The following is a 7,838-nucleotide window of genomic DNA, read 5'->3' as shown; positions in this document are numbered from 1 at the left end:
AATTATGTAACATGTTTGTAGAAGTTAATTTATAGCCTTCATTCATTGTCCCTTTATAGATGCTTAATTTTATTTATTTATTTTTTAACATGTTGATGTTACAAACTTAGTACTTACATGTGGAGATTTTCCTTGATTGTATTTTTTTAACATGTTGAGATTTTCATTGATTCTAGTTTCTTTAAGAAATTGTAACATAATGCATTTAACAGAATAAGCTCTATTTAAAAAAAATTGTATTATAATTTATAATTACAAATTAGTTGTAACATAATACATTTAATGATTGTCAATTACAAAAAATTACAACCCTTTGCAAATGACTCAATGTCAAATTGCAATGACCGTGAATTCCCTTTTGCAGATACAAGGGAGCAACAATAGTTGTAGGTCAGTTTGTAATTGTATATATGATTAGATATGCTGGCTCTTGAGTCTTGATTCCTAATATACCATAGTATGCTAGTGCCTAGCTGCCTAACTATCCTGATATATTGGCTCTTGATTCCTGTAACAATTAACATTAAACAAAGTTGAAATTAAATCCAAAATTTGAAATTAAAGAGCAACAAGTAACAAAAAAATTATAGTTCTATCACTTACTAAGTTGTTACAGTGTTACTACTTAGTGCTATCAGCTATGACTGCCACTGATAGCAACAGTAACAGTTTGAGAAGATGACCCAACTTCACTAAATTTCTTTAGGGTGCTCCATTTTGCATCATTTGGAAGCCCCATTTTTTTGAAGTTGTAGCTAATTAGTTGTAGTCTCATCAAAAAAAAATACTTCTAAGAGATAGAATCATATGATAGGAGGAATCTATCTATAGCATCACTCATTGTTGATAGTGGTTTGATGCAACTTGCAATTCCCTCCAGAGTGAATTCCTTAGGCAATTCCCCTAAATTAGAATTCATCCTACCCTACAACTTTTTCATGTAATTTTTGTTTCCAATGAATTTTTTTTCTGAGTTAGCTAGATTTGGTAATCCAACATTTAGCAAGTTCACTATAGTGTTATTCATCTTCATCAACTCTTTGGAAGCAAAATTGCGCGATTCACCAATTCTCATTACTTCTTTACAATGTTGAGAGACATTAATGGGCATTACACAAGAATCCAAGCGATTGTTTATTCCATGGTTTACCAAATCACTGTCACTAGATCTCTTTAGTTTATTGAGAACTTGGTTAGAAAGATCTTTTAAGGAACTAGTGAAGATTTGTCTTTTAGCCTAAAAATCATTTTTTACATTTTCAAAGAGAACTCTGAGATTGCTATTTAAACCAAGCCATTCAACCAAACCATCACTAATCATCATATTTTTGTCCCAAATTTCTTGTTTGATAAGCTTAACTATGTTTATTATAGTATCCTTCACATGATGGTCTTAGGAAGAGGTCGTTCTATTTTCTACCATTACATTCTCCACCTTTTTCTTCATTTCAGACATCTCTTTTTCACTCTTTTTCTGCATTTCCTCTAGTTTCCTTTGGCAATCAGTTGCTCTCTTCCTCTCATCCTCCAATTTCTTCTTCAAATCTTGGATTTTATTTGCAATAGTTACCTCTTTTTTCTTCTTTTCCTCGAGTTCACTTTTCAAATCATGGATTATCTTTGAAGTGGACTCCTTTTTCTTCGCACTATCTAACTCCTTCTTCAAATCATGGAGACTTTGAGTAGACTCCTCTTTCTTCGTGTTCTCCAATTTCTTTCTCAAATCGAGGTTTTGCTTTACAGCTCACTCCTCTTTTTTCTTTGCATTCTCCAATTCCCTCCTCAATTTTTGGATTGTGTTAATGCTTGCAGTAACACTAGACTCCATTCTCTTTGCATTCTCTAATTGGTTATTCAAATTGTGGATTGTGTCTGCAGTAGACTCCTCTTTTTTCTTCTCATTCCCCAATTCCTTTTGCAAATTAAAAATCATACTTGCCCTAGAATTTTCTTTTTTCTTTTCCTTCTCCCATTCATCCTTCAAAATTTTATTTCCCTTGGCAACAAATTCCAGCTCAGTTTTCAATTGATTGATGACCTATGCACTACTCTCTATAGACTTGAACAACTGTGTAGTAGACACTTGTTCATTCTTAAATCTTTTTTGGCACTCATCCAATTCTTTAGTCAAATTTTGCACTTGTTCATTCATCTTTTCTTGCTAGACAATTGCCTCCATAGGAGAAGATTTCTTTATCCTATTTTGCAATTCTTTGAACCTATTATCTGTTGCTTTCTCCTTTGACTTCACATTATCAAGGTCTGCCTGTAACTTTTGTATTTTCTTTGTAAGCCTTTTGTTTTCCCTCTTCGCTTTTAGAAGTGTAGAGTAGACCATTTTGTTGCTCTCTTTTGATATATTGATTTTGTCAATATTTTTCACTTTTGACAAATCCATTTGAAGACTGGTAACTTGTATATCATTATGATTTATTACATTTTGTGGTGGATTATTATCTCTACCCAGGGGCATAACAGCCATGAAGTTCATCATTTCATTGTTTGTATCATATGTTGGAAATATTCTATTAGTAGATCCTTGAAATTCGGCAACTGCATCACTTTTCAAAGTCTTCATAATTTGCCTATTTCTTTCGTTTGTCTATTCAAACTTTGATGCAAACTCATTCAAACTAAAATCTAGGTTTTCTAACACAATTGAGTGTTTGAAAGGTGAATTATCAACTATATCATTGAATGTTGATGCTTCTCCATCTCCAGCTAAACTTACTCCACCTACAACTATATTTTGAGGATTGCCAACATACTGAAGATGGCCCATTCCAAATCCTGGCATTTTAGGACTAGTTTTAGGGTTTTGTATAGAAGCCACTAGTGCATACATTGCTGAAGTAATCGCTGACATTTCTTGCGGTGTAATTGTCATAAGTTTTTTTTTTGCACAAGGTTCATCCATGCTAGTGCCAGTGTCAGTGCCAGTGCCAGTGGGATCAACTACAACTAGATTTAAAGATTTAACAAATAATGTGTTGGGATGACCTTCAGAAGCAGAAGTATAATGTTTTTTGCCCTTTTTAGATGAATCATCTTTAATCTCGGAGCTTCCAATGATTGGTTTACTTCCTCTTTTGGGTGGGTCTGGTATTGGGACTAGATTCCAAATCCCATCACCACTTGCACCAATGGGCCCTATACCTGCATAACCCATTTTTTGTATCATAGTTGCTCCTTTACCATATGTTTTTTTAGTAGAATCACTCATTTGAAGTTTAATAATATCTTTTCCCCTGGTTAACCCAGAATCCTCAATACCTTGAATGTCAGCATCAGACTGGAGGTCCTCCTGTCTATGAATATCACTGTCACTGCAACTCTCACGTTGATATAGTATAGTTGGATGCTCTTTATCCCAATAAGTGTTGAAAAGGTCATCCTCATCAATTTCCTCAAAATTTGCTGATGTCTTTGGTTCACCCAAATTTTGCCTCATTTTCCAAAACTCAGTTATCTTGGTTTGACACCACATTTCAAATATGCATGCCTCTTTAATTGCTTTTGACATAGACTTCTTAGAAGGTTCAGATGCTTTCTCATAGAAATTTAAGTATGTCAAGCGCCCTAATTTGTGTGACTCTGATATGTGCAATGTCGTAATTTGGGATGACAGTTGTTGCATTGAAATTTTATTCTCTGCTGCATGTTTCTCCATATCTTTCTTAACCTCATCCCACGAATACTTGTTTTTTAACTTTTCTATCAATGGCATCTCCTAGTGTTGATATTTGCTCACAGAGTTCCCATTGGCAATAAGTCTTGTTTTTATTATGTTCAATGGATCATAATTCTAGTGACTAACAAAATGAAAGCCAAAAAAAGTTACCAATTCATTTGCCAATTTGAAAGCCTTTCTCTCAAATGTGAGGCCTCCAATTGCGAAAGGCAAGGAAGGAAATATCGTTTTCTTTTGTTGTCCACTAAAAAGTTCATCTACGCTCTCCATCTGCCTTACATATTCCAGTGCAAAAACCCTTTATGTAACATGCATTGGAAGTTTGTAGGGTTCAACTGCTGAACCGTAAAACCTTAAGATTGTGTACTCTTCCATGAAGAACCAGTCAGCCAATTGAATCTGACTTCCCAATTGAATGCAATCTTTACAAGACACAGGCAATCTAGGCATTGTAGTGCTTGTGATATTTTGGTAAATAGGTGCCAAAAATAAGTCTACAAAATGGTTGTAGTTTTTATTGTTAGTAGTCATCCTCATCTTATGTGTCCACTCATATACTGGACTTGGTGTCTCTAATTTCTTTTGGGTTTTCTCATCAAACTTATAGACCTCAATATCAAGCTTGTTGTTCTTTGTCCCAAATATTGGGCGATGCTTTGCTAAAAGAAGGTAGCACAAGTAACTTGTGAACCTAAATTTCTTCATCTTGCCTGTAGTTGTACTTTATTTAATCATTAGTAATTGTTGTTGCATAGATTCAACAATGTACCAAACAAAATCATGTCTTACTGCTACATTGTCAACTAACTGACCTCGACAATGGATATTATAAATCATTTCAAGAACACTGGCCCCCACTTCCTTGTTACTATCCAATCCTAGGAAAAATGATAACAAATAAATAGTATTCTGAATCCATGGCACAAAAATATCATACTGATAAGGAGGCTTATGGTCTTTGTCTAGTGTAATAGTAACACTACTAGTGGATGTTGGGGGTATTAAACCCTTAATATATGAATCTTGAAAACTTCTTTCCAGCTTGTCATAAGCCTAAGCTAGTTTATCCAAGCCAATGCGCTCATTAAAGATTTCTATTCTAAACCCTAACCCTAGGTCTAATAGAGTAAAAAATTCACTCTCAATTATTGATAAAATTTCCTCCTGAGTGTTTTGGTTTACAATTGCCTTTCTATTTTCATCATAATTCTAAGCACATAGCATTACAATTTCAGGGTAAGGGAATACTTCGGGTACAATGAGGTTTGCTAATCCAGTAACTAGAGCAGCTAGTTTATTTGTATATGCACCAATATTGTTGTTATATTTGTAATAAATTCTCCCCTTCTGGGGATCTTTCCACTTACTAAACAATGAATGTCTAATTGCCATGATTCCAGAATCTCCATGGATAACAGGATCAAAAATATCATGACATTCATCGGTGAAACTTAGGGTTTGTAGCACTTGTCTAAGTTGTATAATGGTGTTCTTTTCCTTTATGGGTGCACTCATTTGGGAGGTTTTTGACTTTGTTTTGCCCATGCCTGGCTGTTACTGGTTATTAGACTTTAGACCCTATTCAAAATAATTGTAAAGTGTAAACCTAAGACAATTAAAATCAAGATTTCTATTGCTGCAAATTGCAATGGAATTTATTTTAAAAAAATTAAATACTTGGAATTGAGATTGGATAATTGGTGTTGTCATCTGATACCCAAGTTTCACACTTTTAGTCTCCAGAAATCAGAACACAAAATGGAATTTTGCCAATCTTTAAAAATTTAAAATTTGAAAACCCTATGGCTATTCTATCGGACTCTCATCTTACAGTTCCAAAACTCTCAACTTCATACTCTAAAAAGGTAATACTTGAAGTTTAATAGTTAAAATGAAAGTAATAAGAAATTAATGGTTTTAACTTTTATGTACAATGTACATCTAACCGTAACAAATTTTCAAGACTCAAAATCAATATTAAATAATGTAGTGATGTACATAAGTTACACATGTCATGATTTCGGATGCATCTTGGCAGATGGGAAAGCATTTCGCAAATCAGCTCGAAATTCATCTCGGGCTGTCGATCTATAGACTATCAAATGGTTATTAAATTTATTATTGTTATTATATTATATTATTTAATATAATATTATATATAATATTATTTATGTTATATTAAATAATATAATATAATGATAATAATAAAGACCATCTCAATCTGATAGATCGAGATTCATCCCGAGCCATCGATGACTCCAGAATTATTATTATTATTATTATTATATTATACCATATAATATTTATATAATGTAATAATAATAATAATAATGACTCGAGTCATCGACGGAATTATTATTATTATTATTTTTTATAAAATATTATGTCCACATAATATTATATAAATATTAATAATATTATTGTTAAAAATAATATAATATTAATATTATATAAATATTAATAATAATAATAATATTTATATTTATATTATATAAATATTAATAATATTATTATTATTATTATTTATATAATATTATGTGGACATAATATTATATAAATATTAATAATCACATAATATTATATATATAAATAATAATAATAATAATAATTCCACATAATATTATATAAATATTAAAAATAAAATAATAATAATAATAATTTCGTCGATGACTTGAGTCATTATTTTTATTATTATTATTACATTATATAAATATTATATGGTATAATAATAATATTATTATTACTATTGTTATAATAATAAATATTATTATTATTATTATTATTATAAAAATTATTATTATTATATAAATACTATTAATAATATTATTATTATATTATATAACTATTAATAATAATAATAATAATCTTGTTGATGACTCGAGTCATTATTATTATTATTATTATAAATATTATTATTATATAAATATTATTATTGTATTATATAAATATTAATAATAATAATAAGACCCATCGAGTCATTGACAGCCTGGGAGGAATTTCGGGCCGATTTGGAGAATCTTTTCCCATCTGCCTAGATTCATCCAAAATCGTGACACGTGTCACGATCTTGAATGAATCTGGGCAGATGGGAAAAGATTCTTCAAATCGGTCCAAAATTGCTCCCAGGTCGTCGATCACTCGAGTCATTATTATTATTATATTATATAAATATTATATGGTTATAAATTATAATTATATTATATTATAGTATAATTAATTATATTATATGTTAATGATATGGTTATCATTACAATTTAAAAATATAATTGCAAATGCTCTATTTTTATTCATATTTATTATTTAATTTCAAAATTAAAATATAATATAGTTATAATATCTATCAATTATTAAAATTTAACATATATTGAAAATTCTGATAATTGTTTATAAACTATTCTTCATCATTTAAAAGATTTCATAATGAAAAAAAAGTTAGGAATAGGTGACAAGATAGATATGAAATAAAAATTTGACATATAAATTATAAAAATTTGATACATAAATTTGAAATAAACTTACAAAGTCGTACACTAAGAAGAACAACGATTTGAGAAGCTACAAACTATTGTTCTCATTGATAATATTTTAGACTGTACAATGTGCATAATACTGATTCATAGCTTACATATTCAAAATAGCTGATTAAATCACTAATCAACCTGGTTTTATTATTTCGTAATTTACAAAAAAGGGGAGGGCCCAATCCAAAGAAAAATACAGATATCTTGAAAACATTTTTTTGGCAAACTTTTTCCCTAATCAAAACATTTTTTTGCCCTAAAGGGCCAAGGGAACAAGGAACCAGGGAGGCTAGAAGCATGAGCGGGTTGAGTGGTCGAGGGATTGAAGCCTTTAATCAGAAAGGTCTTCAATTTCATCTGTGAGAAATCTATTGGAGAAGATGATGTCACTAAACTTGTCCAGCCATGTGAAATTTGTCTCGCTGATGTCATCATCCAACAACAACCATTGCTGCAGAAAATCCCTTCCAAGCTGCGCCCACTTTTGATGGTGAGTCAGTTGTCGTTCGTTCATACTGAGCAAGAAAGGATGCTTATGTATTATGCACCCTATGCCTTCCTCCCAACACTTGTCTGCTACATCTGTAAAAGGGATGCCAATACCTAGCCCCGGTACCTACTCAGCC

Source organism: Cupressus sempervirens, chromosome 2 (genome assembly GCF_028749045.1).
Source record: "Cupressus sempervirens isolate cs-2001-9-10 chromosome 2, ASM2874904v1, whole genome shotgun sequence".
Lineage (NCBI taxonomy): Eukaryota > Viridiplantae > Streptophyta > Pinopsida > Cupressales > Cupressaceae > Cupressus > Cupressus sempervirens.
The sequence above is the reverse complement of the archived record's forward strand: the minus strand, read 5'-3'. Positions refer to the sequence as shown.